At 41.0% G+C, this 22,273-nt stretch overlaps 1 protein-coding gene across 3 annotated transcripts in view; it reads left to right on the forward strand.

Annotated features, from left to right (window-relative positions):
* The first annotated feature begins 394 nt into the window (after positions 1-394).
* Positions 395-22,273, forward strand: part of dgkg (diacylglycerol kinase, gamma) — a 147,860-nt gene continuing 125,981 nt past the window's right edge. Inside the window, exon 1 of one of the 3 annotated variants that reach the window (XM_077216586.1) lies at positions 395-703. The gene's annotated coding sequence lies outside the window, so the exon portion shown is untranslated. The remainder of the gene's footprint in view (positions 704-22,273) is intronic. The other 2 variants (XM_077216585.1, XM_077216588.1) reach the window with 2 other exon arrangements.

Below are 22,273 nucleotides of genomic sequence, written 5' to 3' on the forward strand. Positions count from 1 at the left end.
CTGTAGTATTGTGCTGTGTGATAAAACTGCACATTTTAGAGTGGCCTTTTATTGTGGACAGCCTAAGGCACACCTGTGCAATAATCATGCGGTCTAATCAGCATCTTGATATGCCACACCTGTGAGATGGATGGATTATCTCGGCAAAGGAGAAGTGCTCACTAACACAGATTTAGACAGATTTGTGAAAAAATGTTTAGAGAAATAAGCCTTTTGTGTACATAGAAAAAGTATTTCTGGCAAAAACAAAAGTGTTGCATTTATAATTTTGTTCAGTGTATTTTAGATTCTGTGGTGACACTTTACAGTAAGAGGCACTAACTGTGGTGGTTAGGGTTGTTCACAAGGGGGAGGGCTCGTCCTATGAGAAGCACTTTGATATTGCACTGTTGATGAGAGAGTGTGTGCAGAGTGAGAGTGAGAGAGCAAGAGAGAGACATTACGACAGCAGAGCAGAGTCTGTAAACAGGCTGTCAGAGAAGAAAGTGCAGGGACATTTTCATCCGCTACAGCCAAAGGAGTGCGTTGCATGCAACACTGAAGGATAATCACAAGAGCCAGAGAGAGAGAGGGCGAGAGAAGGTTTAATTAATTCATGCATGAGGGGAGGGATGTTTCTGCCGCTGACTGAGCTCAAAAAAGCATTTTGTTTGTGAGCAGTCTGTGCTCTGAGCACCATCACCTGAACAAGTAGAGGTATAGGGTAAGATTTGTCTTTCTTTCTCTCACACACATCTGTTCTCTGCGCTCTCATATGTTTTCTCTGTGCACGTACCGATAAATGCTGTCTGCCGAAAGCCAGTGACCCTTATTTTCCTCCCACGGTGTCTGTTCTCTATGGTTCTGTCAGTCAGCAACAAAAGCATGCAGATCAGAAACTGTCACACCAAAACATGCACATTTATCAAGGCTTTTTAACTTGTGAGTCTGAATTAATTGCAGCGCTTTGTGTTGATTTTGGTTTTTGTCTCAGTTGCACCATCTTCATCATCTCACAGGAGAGGATTTTAGGTGTTTCCTGTGCTTTGTTGAGTTCACGTGTAGGATGTTGCCTGCTTAGTGCTTTTGTTATGGTCTACATTGTCATAGTTTGTCTGCCATGTCAGAGCTGAGTGCAGATAGTGTTTATATTTCACATTCAGCTGAGAGATCAATGCCAGTGGATGATGGATAGATGGCTTGTGGGTGGATTCTTTTGATATAGCGGGAAATTCAGCTCGACTATCTGACCGGGTTTGTTTGGCATCTTTCGTGATGCCCTGGGGTGGCCCACAATCTCTGTTGTGAGGGAATGCAATCAATTTTGATGTGTGCGATGATTCATTCTCTTCACAAACCTGTGCTATCATGTGGTCGGGAGATGCTGGTAAATCTCCAATCAGCCTGCTTAATTAAGGTTCATCATGTAATCACCAAAGGCACTGGGTCTTCATGTCTCAACAGGATCTCTGAAGCAGGAATAGCTTGAGCGGTGTATGCGTGTTTTTGTGTTTTCATGGGAAGAAGCTTTGAGCTTTTTCTCTATAGCTGCTTGACGACGCGATTCATGTTTTCAGTCCTCAGAGAGGGCATGCCGAATGCTTGTGTGCAATGTTTTACTCAGTAATTGGGCATGCTCTCAGTCATTATAAAAAGACACACTGAGTAGAAATATAAAGAAAGAGAAAAGATTGCTCATGAGACTTTACCCAATGGAGTCCACGATAAAGGAGAGCCTGAATAAACACTGACTGATCATACTGTTTTCTTGGCTTGTCTCTCATCTTTACTATGCTACTCTTGTGTATATGAATATGTTTCGGTAGAGAAGCACAGTGTTTTGCGTCCTCACTTGAAGTATATGCACACATTATGGGAGACACTCTGACGGTCTGTGTTAGTGGGAAACTTTTTAAAATAAATAGAAAGGGAGCTATGCATGTTGTTTTATTTAGAATAATTGTTGGCACGTACTACAATATAGTGCTGTGGCTTTCAGTACATTAGTGTCTTTCTTCTTCCTATTTCCAAGTAGGTAGTTCACGTTATTGTCATGTACTTTATCATTCCTGCAACAACAACAAAAACAACGACATCAACAATACAACAATAGTAGTAGTGGTTGTAGTAGTAATAATAATAATAATAATAATAATAAATATAACTACAATTTAGCAGGAATATAATTGTTTTTATATGTTTTTTTAATTATATTATTAGATAATTTTATTAAATATTAGCTGCATAATATAATTACATTTATTTCATATAATAATTATTATATATGAAAGCATTAAATAATAATTTCTTTATTAACGTTTTTGTGAATTCTGAGAAATATAAATATCATTTGAAATGTGTTATATTTGAAAAATCATATTATAGAAAAAATAAATGTAGCTCTTTTCCACTTTGATCTTTTGGTTTGTGCTCTGTTGTTGATGTTCAGTTAAATTAATAGGCATTCAGGCTGGATCAGTTGGTTTCCCATAGCTGGGAATCAGAGCAGGTCTTGCCTGGCTTTTACATGTCATTGCATTGCAATTTCGAACCAAACCCTCCTGTTGCCATGACATCAACCCCTCTGTAAATACTCCCAGGATTCTTTGAGCATGTTGGACCAGAGAGAGAGAGAGAGAGAGAGAGAGAGAGAGAGAGAGAGAGAGAGAGAGAGAGAGAGAGAGAGAGAGAGAGAGAGAGAGAGAGAGAGAGAGAGAGAGAGAGAGAGAGAGAGAGAGAGAGAGAGAGAGAGAGAGAGAGAGAGAGAGAGAGAGAGAGAGAGAGAGAGAGAGAGAGACTTAAGGAATGGTAAAAAGCTTCATTTTTTCTCTATGTTCTTCCACTTTAAAAGTTCAACCTGCTTAGATATTCAAGAGTGGTGGAGCATGTAGATACATAATTGGATATTGCATTATATCATTTTGAGAAACAGAGAATATTTTTCCCAGTATTATGTATGAGGGTGTTCAGCCTCCAACATTAAATTACATTTATTTATACATTATTTAATCTTTTTATAAAGAAAAAAGTATTTTGTAAATAAACTGTTTACATAGATTTTCTTACGTGGTGCAACCGAAAAGAACCTTGCATGACAAAATAATGGTAAATTTGTGTTTTGAGATTGATTGATTGTTAAATGCATTTAGCATTGCTTAATTTCAACAGTGCATGTCAAATTCTCTTTCCTTGTACTGTTTCATCAGCCATTTTGGACCATTAAGGATAAAATACTAAATCTCAGTTCAGTCACACACTTTACTAATGCATAAGTGGCAAATGCAGCTGTAAGTAATTATATTTGTGAACTTCGTAAAGAATTGCTTTGTGGTATCTCGCACTTAAAGCGTCATCAAGTTGTTTTTGATGTGAGAAAAGAGAACTCTAAAAGGCATGTCATGTAAATGCATCAGATAGAGTCACAACAATGAAGTAAGCACAATATTCAGTTTTGTGTTGGGAGTTACTGTAAATGCTCCTGTCTCTTCTTTAGGCCTGGACATGCTACGCCGATTCTGCTTCTGTGAAATCAATAGGAAAAAAAATATCTTTCTTTACCCAGACAGCAATGCACGAACAGACCCAGAAGAAGATCCATACCCAAATGCCCTCAGTGCATCTATCAATCAGACAACATTTCTACTTAAGTAGTGTGTGAGATGCTTAGCTTTTTTTCTTTCTGATTTGTTCCACTGTTCCTTCTGCAGCTCTTCTGTGACCTTAAATTATAAAAGGGGCCGAGCCGCGGGTTTGTGGGCAGAGCATGAGTCCTGCTGTACATAGATAGATATTCATAGAACCAGTGAAAACATTGAGTTGTTAGAGAAAGTGTTATATCATGCCTATATAAAATGTGTGTGAATTTATTAGGTAAAGTGTACATTTTTAATTCTAAATAAAATAAAAGGTCCCACTTTATATTAAGTGGCTTTAGGTACTATGAACTTAAATCAAAAAGTAGGTATGTACTTACTGTGTTCATGTTGTGTTGTAAAACACTTTTGCTGCTATTGAGGTGTGATACGGGTAAGGTTAGGGACAGGTGTGTTGGTATGGGTAGGTTAAGGTGTAAAGGAAGGGTCAACAATGCAATTACAAATGTAATTATATAAATTAATTACAGCTGTAATTACATGCAGGTGTTTTTAAATTATAAGTACAATGTAAAAACATGTATGTACACAATAAGTCCATTGTATCAAATTATTAATTTCAATGTTAGTACATAGGTGTTAAAGCCACTTAATATATAGAGTAGGCTTTAAGAAAAAATCTAAATAAAGCTGAAATAAAATAAACTATTAGATGAGAACTTTAGAAAACTTGATCAGAAACAAGGGCTGGGCAAAAAAAAACTATTTTTAAAAAAAAATAAGGTCAATTCAAAACCGATTCTCAAAGGCTCCTTTATTTATTTATCTATCACCCAAAAGCCGTATTAGTTTTCCTACACTGTTCATAGGCCTTGCAGCCTCCATGTTACAGCTAATGCTGTGACATAAAATAACCTGATCCTGTTTGATCAAGGGATGCGGCTGTTCTGACTTGTCCAAATGTCCAAGAAAGTAAGTGTACTAAAATGACTAAAACTAAATTAAAAAAATCAATTGTGCCAAATAGAAATATTTAATTAAATTACTTTAATACTTAAATACTATATAAATAATACTGAACTGATCACCAAGTGTTTCCTCCATTTTCTTTAGCAGTTCTCTTAGGTTAAATTTGGTGTTACAAATGAATTATTGAAAGTATAAATGCTGTATTTTCTCAATTAATCTGAGGTATTAGAAACTAAATGTATAAGAATTAACATGAAATTGAACATTGCTGTTAAAATATTATAACATGGCATATATGAGGAAAATTGAAATATTGTAAACAAAACATTATGCATTACAAAATTAAAAAAACGAAATGTATTGAGAGTATGAGGAGCATTCCCATGACAGAAGTTATTATTCCCTGATGGATCTATAGGTTATACCTGATTATAAAATGGCTGTCAAAAGTGTGTCATTAACAATTAGAATTGCTAACTTGATTGTTTCAAGCAAAGGTTGAGTAGTTTGCTGCACTACTGTATGTTGTTTCATAAAAAAATATATTGCAAAAGATCATGTTGACAAATAGATTTCATGTGGCTTTTTCTACTGAATTCAGTGTGCTACACACAACAACAAAAAGTCTAAGTGTCGAAACTCTACTTACACCTACGTTTCTCATGCACACATTGTGAATATTGTAACCTGCTAATATGTGTGGCGAAATAAATATAAACTGCTTGAAACTCCTTGAACATACAGTATATTTTTGTAAGCACAAGTAATATCAGGTTGACAATCTACAACCACATACTGTATAAATACACTCAAGTTGCAACTTGCTAATTTTTTGGCCCTTCTTATTTCTTTCTAAGCACATCTGGGAGTTTCATGTGAAAGGCCAGCAGTTCCTGTCATTGAAATAGCATTATCAGGTCTCTTCCAGCCTCATCCCTAGGGTTTGATAATGTGACATCTTTAGCTGCCACTCTCACCCACTGTCAGAGCTCTTTCTTCCGGCTGCACGCCAGACCACAGAGATCTGTTGAGTTCTTCTGTGGAGAATATTACAAAAATATTACACTATACCTTATCATACTTAAGACTGTGACAAGCAGCTGGGTGTGGGTTAGTGAAACTGGCTGCACATGGTAGCACTGCTGTTGGCTCTGAATGGACTGCGACTTCCCAGCCATGCAGTTTAATTCTAGAGCGGTCTGTGTTTATGGAAGCTGGGATTTTGATGATTCTGTGCCCCTCACTAACCCCTCAGACCCAGCTGTTCAGCCTGCCACTCTCTGCAGATTTTTCATTCATCACAGCCACTGTCTTATTCTCCTGTGTATAAACTCTCTGTGTGAGCCTCTGTTTGAACTTTCTATTCATCAAAGATCCTGAAAAGAAAAATCACTGTTTCCACAAAAAATATCAAGTAGCATAACTGTTTTCAACATTGATAACTAATGTAATAATAATATGCAGCAATCAGCATATAAGAATGATTTCTGAAGAATCATGTGACAACATGTGGTGCCATTCCAAAGAGGCACAAAATCACTTTCACGGACCTTTACCCTTGACTGTTCCAAGTTGGTGGAATGACCTGCCTAACTCAACCCAAGCTGCCGTTTAGAGTCTTTAGCCATTTTCATGAAACGGCTGAAGACGCATCTTTTTCATCAACACATGGCCCATTAACACTTATTATTGTGTCTATATATCTATTTAAAAAAAAAAAAAAACCTTGCTACGTGTCATGTGCTATACTAACTGGGACTGGTCACAGGACTTGCATACTGTATTGTATCCCTATTGTTGGTTTGATTGCTTCTAATGCTCTCCTCTTTTGTTAGATGCTTTGGATAAAAGGGTCTGCTATATGATGAAATGTAAATGTAAACTTATACGATGATGTCCGCTTTGTAGAATGAACCATAAAACTATTTTCATATAAATGGCCCTATTTTAACGATCTAAAACGCAAGTGTCAAGCGCAAAGCGCAAGTAACTTTGTGGGCGGATCTCGGCGCTGTTGCTATTTAACCGGCGGGATAAATGACTCTTGCGCTCGACGCAAATCTAAAGCCCCTTTCACTCAGAGATTCCAGAAAATACACGCATAAAGTGACCCGGGATTTGACCCGGGTTCGTTTGATTTTGGTTCATTCACACTGCCAGTGATTTTCCGGAATCAGAGAGTGCGTTCACACACAACCCGTAAAAATCCCGTAAAGACACGTGACATCGATGTGACATGTAATGTCTCAGCAGCGTCTATAGTTTGCTTATGAGCTGCGATTTCTCTCTCGATAAACCACGCTTGTGCATTTTTTTCTCCTATTCGATCCGTAACTAGCGCATTACGTACCGTTTCACTATCTTGCTTTCACTTCACTTCAGTGTCATCATTATGACACAGCATTGATTATGGCTTTTGTTCACACAGCGCGCGTTCCGCGGGACTGATCCCGGCAATGTTACTAGGTCCCCAACCCGGCATCGATCCCGGGATCAATCCCGGGTCGTGTTTGCGTTCACACAGAAGGCGTTCTGGCAATTTCCCGGGATCAACACGCTGTGCGAAAGGGGCTTAAAAGGGGTTGGTCTGAAGTAGCTTCATTATTCATAGGTGTGGTTTGGGCGTAACGGGAAACAAACCAATAAGAGCTTTATATCACATTCCCTTTAAGAGCATGATGAACGAGGTGCGCTTGTTCCATGGCGCAATACTATTATAACGGCACATTTACCAGGGAGCGCAAGTTCATTCCCTAATTTGCCGGAGTGCGTCTGTGGAGGGAAAAGTCTGCTTTGCGCGGGTGCAAAATACGAATGATACATGCGTCGGTGTACAAAGTCAATTGCGCTGTGTGCAAGATAGGGCCTTATATGCCAAAAACAATGTTAGGGTTTATTTGGGTTAGTCCATAGTGGCAGCTTAATTTAAGTACAATAGAAGTCAAAGGGAGGTCTTCACCATGATACAAAACATATGTGTGCGTGTGTGTGAAACAAACACAGCTGCAGACAGTTATTCTCTGGCGTGTTGATTCTGAGTGACTCTTAACTACACGACAAACCCCATTTGGCTGACTAGTCAGCTAGCAGCGTGGAACTAGTTAGCTAGCATCACATTTCATTAGTTTCCTCTATGAATGAATAAATAAAACAGTTGTTGTTTTAGAAACTAATATTTTCTTAGGCACAGTACCATGGATAAGAACATCTCTTACTGTACTGCTGTTTTGAAATGGCCAAGTGAAAAAGCATGACGCAGTTAAAGTGTCAAGTGTGGACTGAGAGGCTTGTAGATCTGGATAATGTCACATAATAATGCAGTTGTACTCCGCTTTGAGTTCCTTACTGTTGTATGCATTTCTACATAAGCATCTCACTAAAATTCCACTAATGTGAGATGTAAATTTGTCAGTGGAATATAACTTTGTTTACAGATATTGTATGATCCTCCTGTATTTTACGTATGGTTTAAGAGTTACTGTCATGATTCCTGTCTTGTGTTCCCCTTGTCTTGTGTGGACTTTTGTTATTTCCTGTTCTGTGCCATGCTTTGTAGTCCTTTGTAGTTTTCTTGTTTATTAGTCTTCCCATGTATCTCTGATTAACCATGCCCCTTGTTCTCTTGTTTAGCTTGTTTGCCTGTGTATTTAAGCCCTGTGTCTAGTTCAGTCTTTGTGAGTTGTTGATGTTGTATCTTGGTTGTTCTGTTCCTGAGTCCTGTTCCCTAGTGTGAGTCTGAATTAGTCAAGTTTTGAGTTTATTTCTTATTCCTGAAATATCTATTTGGCAATGAATATATTATTAGCTCACTGTTTATTTTTTGGTAAAACATTTCATGTTCACTGGGAGGAAGGTCGTGACAGGACTCGAAGAGGGTGGGTGCAAGTGGATTTTTATTGCTCATTACGTTAACAATAATTTCCTTTGGTACTTTACTGAATGGTGCAAATATGATTAACAAGGTTACTGGAAACTCTGTGTCTGCGGTAGAGTGGGAAGAGATGTTATAAAAAGGGCAGAAAATAAGAGAAAGTTGCTCACACTGTAGCCCTGTCTAAGCTCAACCGACGATCGCTGAGATTTCGGTTTATCTGTTCGCTGATTTTTGATTTGTGAAGTTCTTTTCCATTGTGGGCTGTGCAGGAGTCCATCACATCTCTGTCACGCTGAAACCGTTATGTCAGTTGCACCCACATTACAAAGGCACAGTGTAAATCATTCTCACCTTCCCCAGTACTACATAGAGAAACTATCTGTGGGCTACGTAGAAAGAGTTTAATAATGGATCTGAGAAAGGGTCAAATAAAGAGGTACATGTAAAAGAATGGTCACATAAATTCTACATGAAAAAGAGATGAGTCATGGACAGACCAAATAGTTTGGAGAAAAGTGGGGGAGGAAGAGAGAGAAATGGAGAGAAAGATCTAATATAGATGTAAGGGAATGGTATAAATACTCCAGGGCTGGAGGATAATTGAGTGTCAGTTGGAGACAGAGAGGCAAATGGAATAGGGTAGGCCTACATGCATTTCTTCACTGCTAGACATGAGAGAGCGGATGGAGAGAGAGAATAATGAGGCTCATACTGTTTAATGGCACTAAGAGGCAAAATATCTCTGGATAAGATATGTGTTCACTGTACAAGCCTTTTGCTGGACAACATGCTCTGTCCCAGTCTAGACCCTGTTCCTGCTGCAGTATGATCTAGAGGAAGTTGCCTGAGGTTGTAAGTCAGGGGAAAAAACACCTCCAGGGTCTAACAGTAAGGGTTCGTGTGAGAAAGATTTCAAACATATTGGTGGAACGGTGCATTTTACTACATCTTGTGTTCATTGGTCATGTTTATGCCCTGAAAACATAAATGTTTTAAATTCTGTGATTCATTGTACGTTGTAGTTGGGGTCAGAAATATATTTTTTAAGAATACTTTAATTCAGCAAGGGTGCATTAAATTGATCAAACGTGACAGTAAAGAGATTTATGTTACAAAAGATTTGTATTTCAAATAGATACTGTTCCTTTGAACTTTCTGTTCATCATAAAAATCCTAAAGAAAAAAATGTAGCATGGTTTCCACAAAAATATGAACACAATGTCTTCAACATGTATAATAAGACATGTTTCTTGAGCATTGAATGAGCAAATTAGAATGATTTCTGAAGGATCATGTGTCAATGAAGACTGGAGTAAACGCTGCTAAAAAATCATGACATCATAGCTTTCTGAAATACTGTTGTGGCGAGGGGGACGTGGTTCATCGAGGTCCGCGACGGGAGAGAGAAACAGGAGACGAGCAAGTAGGTCAAGTGAAAATTGACAAAACATAACGTAAAGTCTAGGCCTGGTTGTCAACGCAGTGCAGCAGCTAGCAGACCTAGAGCAGTCCATCTCGCGTGCTCATTGGCTGCCCTGCGGCAACTGCTGCAGCCTACCAGTGAGCCCGGCGTGACGTCACGCCCAATGAAGGGCGCCCGCGCCTTCATAGCGTCACAGCCCGCCAGAATGGGCGTGGCTTAGCATATAAAAGTAGGGGCTGTAGGCTGAATTCTCTGATTTTTCATCTCTTCAGCGAGCTCTTCGCATCGCTGGATTTGAGAGAAGCCACCGCCGCCGTCGAACAGCGAACAGCCAGCTTAGGACTGCGCTGAGGAAGCCGGCCGTCTTCGCCACCTTCAGCCATCCGTGCGAGCTACACTATCCGGCGACGTATCCTTTTTACCTTGCTAAAATATTCTAAAAGAGCAGCGAGCATCTTTTTCAAGATGCCTCGCACTTCCTGCGGCTCGTGTAGAGCCCCGCTCAGTGCCGGAGACCGCCACCTGATCTGCGCTCTCTGCCTGGGCCTGGAACACGCAGAGCTCGCCCTCGCGTCCGGGGGCTGCGAGCTCTGTGAGGAGCTTCCACTGTCGACCCTGCGGGCTCGATTCGAGGCGTTTAACACCGCAGCAGTCACTTCGCCCTCTGTGGGACCGCGCAGGAAGAAGCGCCGTTCCCTGAGAAAGCCGGAACCTGTGGCCACAGCGACGCGCTCGCCGGAGAACCTCCCTCGAGCCTTGCCTTCGCCTTCTCCGCCTCTCCTCACTGACGCGCAGCTGGCGCTTACGAGCCTCACTGCCGTCGCATCGGAGGATGAGTCCGAGGAACACGCCACGAAAGACTGCTGCTCCATCCTGGCATCGGACAGCGAGGAATGGTCGCTTCATTCCGCCACCTCGTCGATCCAGGAATCTACCCGTACCCGCGCTGGAGCTGAGGCGGAGCTGAGGCGGAACTGATGAGCCTGCTGACACAGGCTGTTGACCGTCTCGGGCTCGAGTTTTCGCTGCTAGAGGAACCCGCGCCGATCAGGCTCGACGGCTGTTTCCTTCAGAGTCCAGCACCCAGCGTCCAGCACAGCCTCAGCCTTCGCAGCGACGCCAGGGCGGCCGCCCTGGATCGCACTCAGACAGCCGTCACAGACCGCCGCCCCCCAGAGGGCCTCGGCAAAGAATTACGCTGAAGTCTGAGCACGAAGAGCCCTCCTAACAGCAAGAGAGAAAAGACACGCGTGTCCCGCTGCGGCCGGACCGCCGTCAAAGTTCATTTCCCTGTCAGTCCCCTTCAAACAGGCTACTGCAGTGGTTCAATTAGCAGCCAACGAGCCGGTTTATTCACCCTCTCGCCTGCACACAAACGCCGTTTTTACGCCGACCCAGAGAAATCTCAAAAAGAGTACAATGTCTGGTCCGACTCACGCCGTCAGTGTTTTAAGTGTAGTGAAATGCCCACGCCCCAGTGTTCACCCCTACACATAAGCACTCCGAATCCCGTGTCACTCAAAGAGCACACTCTCATAAAGCGCAGAAAAGCCGCTCGAGTGTTGAATGTAAGAAATGTGTCCACAGGTCTGTGCCCACTATCTGCCCGCTCTGTTACACGATCAAAAAAGCAGGTTATGAATGTAAGTCTCGTGCCCGCCAGAGAGCGCTCATGCTTGCTAACACAAATCTCCCCCCGGGCCCCGCTCGCTCGTCTAAGTGTTATCACAAAACGCAGGGCGTTAATAAAACGCTCCCCATCCAGTATGATCGGGGCGTCAGATACAGTTGTAAGTCTCGTGCACGCGCTCACGCTTACAGAAAGCTTTTCCGCCCGGTGCGGTGCTCACGCGTCAAAGTGTGGTAAAAGTATGTTTCCCATCCCTTATGATTGGGACATCTCATATAAGTCAGCCGGTTTCGGCTGTCAGGGAGCAGCCATTGCCAAGAACCGAGAGCGTGCGCACCGCGCTTTCGGCTCCGGTTCAGTTTCACAAGTCCGCAAATGGCGGGCGGTCTGTACCCGGAGGCCATTCGCCCCCTAGCGGCTCACATAGCACAATAAAGCAGGGCTATACACTTCAATACATTCGCCGGCCCCCGCGCTTTCAAGCCCGGACCGCGACGATAGTGAATGCGGAAGTAGCACACCTACTTCACGCAGAAATAGCAAAGCTGCTGTGCAAAGGGGCTATAGAAAAGGTACCGCCTTCTCTGAGCGAGTCAGGCTTTTACAGACGATATTTTCTCGTACCCAAGAAGGACGGAGCCTTCAGACCTATCCTAGATCTGAGACATTTGAACAAAGTACTTGCGAAAAGACCGTTCAAAATGCTTACGACCTGAAAAATCCTCGCGCACGTTCGCCCGAGGCACTGGTTTATTTCTCTAGATCTGAAGGATGCCTATTTTCAGATTCAGATAGTACCCCGTCACAGGCATTTTTTGAGATTCGCCTTCGACGGTCAGGTATATCAATACACCGTCCTGCCGTTCAGCCTGTCCCTCTGTCCCTGTGGCTCTACGCGTCTAAATGGTCGGTGTTCTCTGGATGGTGCACCGACAGAGGTCTGGCCCCTCGGACATGCGGGGTGGCGCATCTGCTCACCTTCCTACAAGAGCTGCTGGATAAGGGAAGATCCCCATCCACGCTCAAAGTATACGTGGCGGCCGTGGCAGCGTTCGCAGAATCGACGCACGGCCAGTCACTGGGAAGACACGAGTTGGTCATCCGCTTCCTTAGAGGAGCTAGAAGGATGAATCCACCGCGCCCCCCGTCGGTTCCTATATGGGATCTTTCGTTGGTCCTCGAGACCCTGAAAGCTTTTCCATTTGAACCACTAGACTCCGTGGGGTTGAAAGATCTATCACTGAAAACCGTCTTTCTGACTGCACTGTCGTCAGTAAAACGTGTGGGGGACCTGCATGCGCTGTCTATCAGCGCGTCGTGTCTTGAGTTCGGGCCGAATGACTCTAAAGTCATCCTCAGACCTAGACATGGCTATGTCCCTAAAGTGATGGGCACTCCATTCAGAGCGCAAGTTATTTCATTGTCAGCTTTCCCAGCATCTGACAGCGAAAGGTATGTGAATCTCCTCTGCCCTGTCAGAGCGCTGAGGGTTTACATTACGCGCTTCGCCTCCTTCAGGCGTTCGGAACAGCTTTTTGTTTTGTTTGGTGGGCGCACCAAGGGTCTCGCCTCCTCGAAACAGAGCCTGTCCAGATGGATAGTGGACGCTATAGCAGCCGCTTATGCGTCGAAAGGTCTGCAATGCCCTCTGGGCATCAGGGCTCATTCCACGAGAGGCGTGGCCTCTTCGTGGGCATGGTCCAGTGGAATTTCTATCCATGACATATGTGTAGCGGCGGGCTGGAGCTCCCCGTCTACCTTTGTCAGGTTTTATAACCTAGAAGTTCCTGCCTTGCAGGCTAAACTGTTGTCAGTTTGAAGGAGAGGTGTATTCTGCCTAGATCTCCTGCTCAGATCACTCTCACATGACTCAGCTCTCCTGGTTGAGCTGCACTAAGTAGGGTATGTGCCATGTGCCTATACAGACCGGCGCGCTGCTCTGTATGTCCTACGTGTGCTTATGTACAAGTGATGGCCCGCGTGGCTGGCCACCTTATTTTTCACTTATGGGGTTCCCCTGAAAGTTCGGGGTCTCATGGTGAATGCTTGGCGCGCACGGCGTTGACAAAGTGTTCCCGTAGCGTAAACTAAACTTACGCAATACGAGAGAACCTCTCGTAAGAGAACGATACTCGGTTACTAACGTAACCTTGGTTCTCTCTAGAGAGGGAACGAGTATTGCATAACCGGCCGTGCTCGCGCCACGAGCGACTTCGCTTCAGTCGACGAAAAACCAGAGAATTCAGCCTACAGCCCCTACTTTTATACGCTAAGCCACACCCATTCTGGCAGGCTGTGACGCTATGAAGGCGCGGGCGCCCTTCATTGGGCGTGACGTCACGCTGGGCTCACTGGTAGGCTGCAGCAGTTGCCGCAGGGCAGCCAATGAGCACGCGTGATGGCCTGCTCTAGGTCTGCTAGCTGCTGCACTGCGTTGACAAGGAATACAATAATTTTTTGGCTTCAGTATCTCGAGAAGATGAATCTTTCCCGTAGCGTAAGCTAAACTTATGCAATACTCGTTCCCTCTCTAGAGAGAACCGAGGTTACGTTAGTAACAGAGTATCGTTATTATTGCAAAGTAAAAACATTTTTGGTTGTCTAATCATAATAATAAATTATGAAACAAAACATTTTCCCTGATGCATCTATTATGCTGGTAAATTAAAATGTATCATTTTTGTAGTAGATCTAGTAACACAAGACTGATTGGACAAGCAGAAAAATAGTTGAATTCAGATCAGATTGTTAAGTGGAAATATGTTGAATATGCCACAATATACATAGAAATCATAAAGCACAGAGTTTAAACTGTAACTAGTGCAATAAAAACATGGAACAGGCTTAATTTTGGGAGCAGTTTTCACATTTATTTATACTGGGATAGTTGTTTAGTGTTGAAAGGAATATTGGGCTGAGAAAGGGTGAATGGGATCAGGACATGAATCTGGTTTCCCATGAACCACCAGCTCCTGTATATGTGGCCCGAGCTCTAAGCACCACAGCTCTGACAAGCTCAGTAATTCATGACGTCTAAAGACAGGAGTCAATCTAGAGACCATTTCATTTTTGGATAGTTTTATTTTCCAAACTATTGATTTACATTTAAGAATTTTTTCTGATATATGAACCTTCATGTCGTTAATGATTTGTTTTTTAACATCTCCTTACATCTACAGTAAGTTGTCCTCCTTTATCATATATGCATGTAGTGTAGTGTAAAAATTTGAAATTAGTTTACATTTTGAAATGTGGGTGTAGTGCACTTCTCATTCTTTCACATGTTTTATGTTTACATGCATCCGATTTATATGAGAATGATGTTGCATTATGTTTTGTTTTCTTGTGGACTGGTACAAAAAGATCCCATTATGCACTGATATACACACACACTCCCTCTGATACATTCACACAAACCCATAACCGCTTTTTTCTCCTTGCTTTCTCCATTTCATCTCCTTGGTGCAAACTTATGACGTAAGGTTGCCAGGCAACTGTCTGAGCAAACAGAATCCCTCTCTGCGAGGGGAGGCCCCATCCTGTTGATCAGCACGTGACTCACACACACACACAGACACACAGACACAGGCCTATTAGTGAATTCTGCCCTTGACAGTAATAACTTATGGATGTATAGCTCACATTGTTAGGAGGAGAAAAATACTATGAGTAATGAGGGAAACCCACACAGGAAGAAAAGTTTTTCTAACCGTAATGAGGAATGGGGAAAAGTGAAAGGCAGTTTGCATGGTGGGAGGATCAAAAATATTTTCCTACTTCTGGTGATTATAGAATTAAATCCTTTACCACAAACCTTTTATCTCAGTAGATGACGATTATGTCTTTATAGTCTCTGTCTTCTATCATTTCTTTTATTTTTTCACCTTTTCACCTTGACTCTACCTCACATTTTCCACCTTTTAGCACTCAGTACGGCACGTCTCTTTTCATAAGGATGTAGCAGGTGGATTTGATTCTTACAGCGTTCTAGCAGCAGGAAATTATGGCACCACGATAAAACAAAATGTTCAGCCTGTCTGTTTGAGACACCACAGTAACATGATCTCTTTCTTTAAAAAAGACCCCATGGTGCTTTAGTCTTCTTTTGATGAATAGCAATTTTTGAACTGTGGAATCAACATCTGAAGTATGATTTCAGTGGTCATGAAAATTGGCCCTTACTTACTTTTAGGACTGATAATTACCATAGACCTCGTAATTCTACAATATTTAGGTCATTCTGCTCATACGATATGTAGGCCTATTGCAATTTTTAAAAAGTATTTTGGAATTTTATACAATTTGGCTTTTGATTTCCAGACTGTTGATGTCTGTTTAAGTCTTACTGTAAAATAGAATTTTTTTGATTTAATGATCTTAATTTAATGATTAAAAAAATATTCTAAAAATATAAAACATGCTCATATGTCAGAAAAATGGATACGGCGTCCGTCTAGCACGTTTAGATAGAAAACAATGGAAAAGAAGCGCTTTCCGTGTGAAGGGCCTTACAGTATACAGGTGAAACTCGAAAAGTTAGAATATCGTGCAACAGTTCATGTATTTCAGTAATTCAAAGTAAAAGGTGAAACTAATATATTTATTATATATAACTATATACATATGCATGATTATACTTTTCAGAGGGCCGACATTTCTGTATTTAAAATCCTTTTCTTTTATTGATTTCATGTAATATTCTAATTCTGAGATTTTGAATTTGGGGTTTTCATAAGCTGTAAGCCATAATCATCAAAATTATAACTTTTGCACGATATTCAAATTTTTCGAGTTTCACCTGTATGGTGGGGATTCTAAAGTGCTTTATGTGAAAAACACCTGATGTGGTTTAATGCTCAGCCACAATATCACTGGTTGTTGTTTTAGAACATTAAGCCACGTTAAACATTCTTCTCATTAAGCATTTTAAAACGTCTGTGAAGGTAATGTGGGTGATCACTACTGAATAAACATAACAGTGTAGAAAGACGGTTACTATTTTATTGTACTGTATCAACCATTTTATAAACAATTTAAGAGCATTTAAAACATGGTAACAATTAAAAATCTCAAGAATCACGATTTGTAGCAGAATCGATTTTTCCCAACCTCTCTCAGTGTTGCAGAAATCGGAGCCTCGTCCTCTGAGCAGGATGTTTTAAATTCACTATGAACTCTCTCGAGCTTTGTGAAATATAATATAAGTTTGGTTATTTTGATCCTGACTTGCAGATTGTGAATAACCTTTGCTAAACTGTGAATTGAAATGTGAAAAAGGACTTATTTTAAGGGTAGGCAGAAATACAAGCCTCTCATTAGAGCACTTGGACTCAAAGCAACCCTTTTTGTTGGCTGCAATGTTTTATGTTGTGCTAATTTGGCACATATTTATAAAGTGGCTCAGTACAGTTATGACAAGTTTTTATATTATTTATCCTAGACCGTGTTATTGATATCATGTTTGGCAAGCCGAAAGGATAGTTTAATTTTGGGAATCAAATATATTGTGTGTAATCCAGAGTTAATACTTTTAGGCCTTGTCCCATAGGAATAGTTCAGTTCTATTTTTGGTCTCTACTGTATGTGAAATGTTCCACAAGGGAAAAGCAAATTCACTTTGAAGTCACAGATGGTAACAGAAATTATGTCCTTGATTATGGACCAGTAAATCATTTTGAAGTAAAATGAATTATGGGGGAAAATGTATGATGTCTCATATGAATTCTCTTATTAATGGATATGTAAGTTGTTTATGCTTACGGTACACAGTCATGTCAGGGTTTTGATGAGTTTTCACTGACTTATTTGTCTTTCTATTATTTCCATATACTACCAGACAAGCTTGCATGATTGGATTGATCATTTAATTATATAGAGATAATCATCGATAATCAAACTTAATTTGAAGCAATGTTTCAATTAGTAGCCTGTTTCCTTAGTTCTGCGGATGCGTTTTTATGCAGGAGTGGCATGTAACTTTGTGAAACCAGGGGTCAGGGCTTAAATAAATGGGGAGTAATTAGTATGAAACAGAACGGGTGTGATAGAACTAATTAACAGCTAGGGAAACTAACTAGGAACTCAGACACCAAAACTGAACATACTGTTCATGTTACAATCATCTGTCTGGCCATGCACTGTCCTCAAGAATGTTCAGTAATAGATGTCAATGTGGAGAGTTTAGTTGGGTTGGATGATTCATTTTGAGAATTCAGAATAACAATCAAGATTCCACACAGTGATAATCTCTGCTTTTCTGTGTGTTTTTAATACAGATATACCAGCACCTACACCAAAACCTTTATCTTTATTTATCTACAACTGATTGCCTTTCGTTCTCAATCATCCACTTATTGTTTATCAGTTTTTGCTTCCTTTGTTTGTGCTTTTACAATGTTTTCCACAGAACTGAATTTACCTGAATTAATCTCAAATTAAAAAAATCCCATTCCAGTCATTTGCAATCAAGAAAGTTTTGTTTTGAATTTTATTTACCAATAGTTTATATACTGTCTTTATATACCAATAGTTAGCCTCATAGCATAATTGCCTAGTATAAAAACATTGAAATATGACATAGGCAATTATGCTATGAGGCTAACAATATCTAAAATGTAAGTACTCTGAAAAGGAGTTTATAAAAATAGAGTGTCTGTAGTCCTCTCAGGGCTGCAATAAACACAGCTCATCATTCCATTCGGACCGAGTGCTGACCCTCCCCTCCCGCCTCCCGGTTGACTCGCTCATTTCGGAAGAGGAGAGGCGTGTACGGTCGTGCAAGCCACGAAGTCTCACAATTATGGCAGAGAAAGAGCAGTCAAAAAGGTATTTTATTACCTGTGATTCTGACATGATGTCACTCAATCGCACTGCGCTCCTCTCAGCTCCGCACTGGTAAACGCATCCTCCAGTTGAGCAGTTGCCATTGCGTGTTCAAGTGTTTTTGGGAGCGTGGCTTTGGAATGACCTCAGAAGGAAGGGGGGTGGGAGTTTCTCTGTTGGATACTTTCAAAATCCAGCAGTTTTCTGCTAGTTTCTCAGACTTACCTACCCCGCCTTTAAGATAGCGAAATAAACTAAAATAAATTTAAAAACACTTCCAATATATTTTGCTGTTGATGTCAAAGACTGTGCATATATGCACCGATTATGATTTTTCATGGCCGATTCCGATTTTTTTACAAGCAAATTGTCCCATTTTTGTCTTCTTTGTTTAAGCAAATGTATTTGTTTATTTGCTCTATACCAGGCAAACTAGCCTTAAACATCAAATATATGTAGCCATTTGAAATGAGAGGGAACCACTGCATTTTACAAAGATGCTTCACACATTTAGCATGAGCAGTTGTTTTTGATTTGAATTAGATTGTTTAATTTCAAGAAGACAGTCAGTTCCCAACCCCCACCCCCAATTCAATATTTAAATATTTCTTTCTATATTTCGAGAATCGCGAACAATGAGCTTGCTGTGCCTGGTAAAGTATTTGCTCTGCAGGTGCGTCTGTTCACTTCTTTGCGTCCGTCTTCTGTGTGTCCTGTCTCTGGCCTGTGTTAACATCCTGTTAATATTTAAAACCGGTTGTCTGACCATAAATCAGAACCAGACGATTTTTGCTCCAAACATCCGCCGGTTCCCATTTATGGTCGGTCGACCGGTGCTTCTCTATTTCAAAATCTACAATAGGGCTGGATGATTAATCGAAAAATAATCTAAACCGAAATTCAGAGCCTATAACCGACGTAATTTCACCATGTCGGTTATTTCGTTTTTTTAATCCTATTAATATTTCCGCCTACTGTGTGTTAAAGTAACACCAGATAACTTTTCAACCTTCATAATATATTTCCAAGTCTCTTGTGATGGTACATCGACTTACAATAGGTTGAATGACACGTCTGCCATGCCTGACGGGGTCTGTAGCGTTTTTAATCGTACTTTTAAACTTCGGGTTTCGGGTAGTAACCGGCGAACAAAGAGAACTACAAAACTCGACTGCTTTACGGCATATACGTCACTCCCTTAAAATCGCAGGGTTGTCAAGTGTCACGCATTGAGCGTGACAGTCACTCATTTCGGTCTTTTGTCACGCTCTCCCGCCACATATTGTATTTCTCACGCTGAAAAGCTATTTGTAATATATTTAATATGCCGCAGCAGCGTCCAAAACTCTGGCCGCGCCGCTCTCACTGTGGAACAGGCATGAATTCAAGCGCGTCTACTCTGGTGTTGTTCGTCTGGTGTTGTTAGCCAATCAGAAAATAGCACTATTGTATCTGGGTAACATTTAACGCAACAACCAATGACACCCCGTAGCCTGGGGTGTTTTTTTTGTCTGCCTGACTATGTTAGGAAAGCTATCTTATCCTCCGTTTATCTTCATGAATCAGGTAATGATTATTTGTCTTGCCTCAAGCTATAATGCAAATCGATTTGTAAAATTTGCAGATTTATTTATGGTAGCTTGATATTATAATATTGACGATATATCGTTATTATCTACCACTCAAACATTGCATTGAAGTATCATATAGATTCAGTAAAACGGTAACCAATAGACTAGGCTACTATAATGACACTGGCTTGTAAACGTGATCATCGCGATCATTTGTCTTTAGAAAAAAAAATAAAACCCATGAAATTATATTCATATGACATGCTGAAATATATGCCACTGTACCTGGGATGAAGACATTTCACACGCGACGCAAGCAGAACACCTGCATGTGACCTCCTCCTACAGTGTTCAGGGCTATCATGGTTGTCAAATGCATGATGACAGAGTTTACGACAGTAGTAGAGGACAATACTGTTTCCCAACTGTAGGGAGACCCCGAGAGCAAAAGTTACCTGGTGTTACTTTAATGTACTTTCCCCTTAAAACATATTACCGCGTGTGCAGTCACGTAACTCCGCCCCGTCCAGTCTGCGACATTGAAGCAACATGAGCCCCTTCACACAGCGCGTTGATCCCGGGAAATTGCCAGAACAAACACCTTCTGTGTGAACGCAAACACGACCCGGGATTGATGCCAGGTTGGGAACATAGTAACATTGCCGTGTTCAGTCCGGGAACGCCCGCTGTGTCGTAATGATGGCGCTAAGCCCTAAGCCGGGATCGTTCGCCAGAGTGAAACGGTTCGTAATCGTAATGCGCTAGTTTATGATAGAATCAGAGAAAAAAATGCACAAGCGTGGTTTCTCGAGAGAAATTGCAGCTCATAAGCAAACTATAGACGCCGCTGGGACATCTCACTTGTCTTTTCGGGTTGTGTGTGTCTGTGTGAACGCACTCTCTTGATTCCGGAAAATCACTGGCAGTGTGAATGAACCAAAGTCAAACGAACCCGGGTCAAATCCCGGACCACTTTATCCGTGTATTTTCCGGAATCTCTGTGTGAAAGGGAACTCAAACGCTGAGTCAACACAGCTTGTACCAAAGAAACACGCGAAAAAAGAGAGAGACTGACAAACGCCCAGCAACAAGTGCCTCCACTCCACAAATCAGGTTTCGATAACACAAGCATTTACAAATGCTACACAATATGAAAAGGATTAGTTTTTTTAGTTTTATACAAGTTATATTTTACTTTTAAGATGGCAATATTTACAATAATTTATTTTGTTTACAAAAAGAACTATTTTCTACATTTTTAGGAAACTTTCTTTTTACATTAAAACTTAATTACTTTTTTATATGACGTTTTTATTTCAAACATTGTATGCTTTGTTTGATTCAATTGTTTGAAATATTTAATAAGTAAGCATTAAAAGCTATCTGTGTGTTTCCTTATTTTAGAATCACAAAGATAGGATTATGCATTCTTTCATAATTTCTTTCATAATTTAAAATTCATATTTACAGTATAAGCCTTGCCAGTGACACATGAGAAATAATTTTTTTTAAATAAATGTAATCGAGGAAACTTGTTCGATTAATCGCGATTATGATTTTAGCCAAAATTGTCCAGCCCTAATCTACAACAATATTTTGGTACAGATTCTTCAGGGTGCATGACATTTTGAAACACCTAATATTAATTCATTTTAACTTTTTGACCATTGATGTATGTATATATTATATCAATTTTTACCTTGGCTATATATTACTTTTTTTTTTACACTTTGTGTAGGCTATTTTATACTACTTGTCTTCTCCCCCTCGTGCTTAAACTCTTTTCTCTGTACAACTAACCTGACACATTGCTCTAAGCTTTTTTTAACCAGTGGGAATGAACTTACTCCCTGGCATGCTGTAACTCATGGCAGCCATATCAACTACATTGATTTTTGTCTTTTTACTCTGTTTCTTCCTCTTCTCATCATGGCAGTTTCTTATGCGTCGGCTCCTCACAGATTTTATGTCTGTTTCTTCCCTCCCTGTGAATGTGCTGCCAAAGTGCTGTTGATTTCTCGTTCTGCTTAAACTCTATGGGAGTGCCAGAATAGGGAGAGAGACAAAGCTAGAGAGAAATAGAGACAGAACGAGAGTATTCAGCAGCCAGAGAGCGAGGGACATTGATTGGTGTGGCATGCTGAGCACAGAAGCAGGCCAAGCCCATGTGAGTCATTTACTGAGTGGCCCTTTGAACTCAGAGCTATATGGAGGAGCAATGCTATGTTGTTTTAACTGGGTGTACTGGAGCGAAGACAATGTCCAACTGAAGGCAAAGAGAGCATACTGCATGAGTTCTACACCTTGTCAAAAAAAAAAGGAGATACATCATTATTTTTAAGTAAAATTGTATTGGTCAGAGGTTGCTTTTTCTTATCCCAGGAGGCTTACTGTTGTTCTCAATTGAGTTTC

Source organism: Siphateles boraxobius, unplaced genomic scaffold (assembly GCF_051911475.1).
Source record: "Siphateles boraxobius isolate OS27281-9 unplaced genomic scaffold, OSU_SipBor_1 7, whole genome shotgun sequence".
In the NCBI taxonomy this organism is placed as follows: Eukaryota; Metazoa; Chordata; class Actinopteri; order Cypriniformes; family Leuciscidae; genus Siphateles; species Siphateles boraxobius.